The sequence below is a fragment of the Miscanthus floridulus genome, chromosome 6 (assembly GCF_019320115.1).
Source record: "Miscanthus floridulus cultivar M001 chromosome 6, ASM1932011v1, whole genome shotgun sequence".
Taxonomy (NCBI): domain Eukaryota; kingdom Viridiplantae; phylum Streptophyta; class Magnoliopsida; order Poales; family Poaceae; genus Miscanthus; species Miscanthus floridulus.
The window spans coordinates 42404470-42406805 of NC_089585.1; the positions used below are offsets into that span (position 1 = coordinate 42404470).

At 43.3% G+C, this 2336-nt stretch overlaps 1 non-coding gene across 1 annotated transcript; it reads left to right on the forward strand.

Moving 5' to 3' along the window:
- The first annotated feature begins 890 nt into the window (after positions 1-890).
- Positions 891-963, forward strand: TRNAK-UUU (transfer RNA lysine (anticodon UUU)). The gene has a single exon. It is a non-coding gene; the product is annotated as a tRNA-Lys (tRNA).
- The last annotated feature ends 1373 nt before the right edge of the window (positions 964-2336 follow it).

Here is a 2336-nt window from a genome sequence, read left to right on the forward strand (position 1 = left end):
TTTTTCTAGGATTGGATTTCACTCATTTAGTGCTTGGGATGCAGACAGGTGTGGAAGATGAACATAAGAGAGCTCCACCCTTGCCTTGCACCGGTGAACAAAAGAAAGAAAGGAGACAAGGTCAAAACTAAGACGTCAATAGCTTATTTTAAGTGACGTATTCCTGTCAGGAATAGTGAGCAAGGATAAAATGAGAGTATGAGCCTACACCCATATAGAAATCAATCATATGCCTGATAGTCGTTATCTATTCTTTCTCAATGATAGTATTATTACCCGAAAACAATATGTATAGAGGAAGCTAGTTTTGTACTCTAGTTCTGTCCCCAAGGCATGAGTGAAGCCCTTCTCTAGTATGGTAAAGTGAAATAGCTTCAGAGTTTATGGTTTGAAAGAAAGAGAGAGGAAAGCACTTATAAAGCAGTCGGCGCTTATAGTAAACAAGAGTTCCATTAAGCTCTAGGACTCTAGGCAAGATAGCTGTAGTTTTGAAAACATAAATTGACCAAAGTTTGTCTTTACTTTCCCCTATTCTATGTATACCATCTCCGAGCCTCTTGTTAAATTGAATCAATTTATCAAGTTGGTCCTTGCTAGGCCAGTTAGAAGTTCCTAGGGATGTGATTGACCTAAGAAGCCTATGTTATCGATAGATGTAAGTTCATAGTTGATGATAAGGGAGTTTTAGCATTTTCATAGATAGTCTGACTTCGAGCAACTGTAGTCTCCCTTGTTGACCTTCTTTTTTAGATAGAATCCTTAATGAGTGGAAATGATTTCTAGACTTGCTCCATAGTATGAGCCCCATACAGAGCCGTGCCCTTGTGATATGATAAGAAGAAAAGGGGCCACCCACTTTTCTTTTCTGCACCAAGCCTTCTTGTAAAATCGGGTGTATAGCTCAGTTGGTAGAGCATTGGGCTTTTAACCTAATGGTCACAGGTTCAAGTCCTGCTATACCGAAAAAAACCACTCTTGTATTCAGAAGGATGTGTTTCTTAGGGCAAAGACCCTAATCAATGCATCCATTTAGGTAAGAATTCTCTATACCATAACTCCTCTTTTCCCTACTGAGATAGATTTTAGGAGTACCCGGGCCGATGAAGGAGTCTACTTTCTTGCTTACCTACCCGAGTCAACAACTTCCTTTGATGAGTCACATCCCTCCTTTTATGCCTATTAAGTTCCGCTAAGACCTCTTTGACTTATTATGCCTTAACCTACCTAGTACTAGGACTCATTGTGGAAATCCCATAGGCCTATCTCCTTGGGCTTATCCCCAAACTACTTCCATAGAGCCATATTCAAGGTGGTTGACCTACTTCCTTGGGTTGGAATCCTCCGTTTTGGAATACTTTACCTCAACCATCCTGTTGCCTATCCTTAGCCTTAGTCATTGTAACACCCTAAAATTTGCAATATTTTAAAATAGGAGAATTTGATTTATTATGCATTTTTGTGGGAATTTGAATTTAGAAAAATAATAATTTTTTATCAAATTAAAATCAAATATAAGGTTACCTACATGTATGTACATTCATGCTACTGCATATTGTTTTTGTATTGTGTGGTTTGAAAATCAAACTTCAAATTGATTTGAATTTGCATTTCAAAATTGGTTTGGAAATTAGAAAAAAAAAGGGGCGGAAATGATTTTCTTTCTCTCTCCCTATTCGGCGTGTTGGCCCAGCCAGACGCGTCGTGGCCCATTCCAGCTCCAGCGCTCACCCGCTCCTTCTTCTCTGTGCCCTGCTTCTTCCATAGCAGCCTAGTAAAGTAGGTGGCCCAGCCGTGCCCGCGCCGCGCGCTCTCCTCTCCTCCCTCCCGTTGACAACCCGGTCCCACCTGTCAATAGCGCCTTCCTTCTCCCACGCCATGTCTACCTCGGGCATGACTATGCTTCCACCTCTAACTTCGCGCTGGCCATGCCTACTCTGTTGTCGTGCCGCCCAAACCGCCTCTGCCTCATAAAACCAGATGCCCATGTCCGCCACATCCAATCTCAAGCTCTAGAGCCGCAACCACCCTCGCCGAGACGCCAAGCCACCATGACCTAGCGCTACCACCGATGCCGTCAGCCTTGCTATTTGCCACATCGACTCAGTCTGCCCTATGCCTTGCTAAGGTACCCGAATGAGCTTGCCATCGTCTCCTTTAGCTTCACGTGCTTTTGCTTCGTTCAATGGTGGTCTATAGACTATAATCAACGAGCATCGTCCGTTGCCATCCATGGCACCACCATGTTGCTCGCCATCGCCTAGCTAGTCTTCTCTCTCTCCCCTCTGATCTAATCTCAATTGTCCAAATCAGATCCAATGGCAGATAGAGCCCGATAT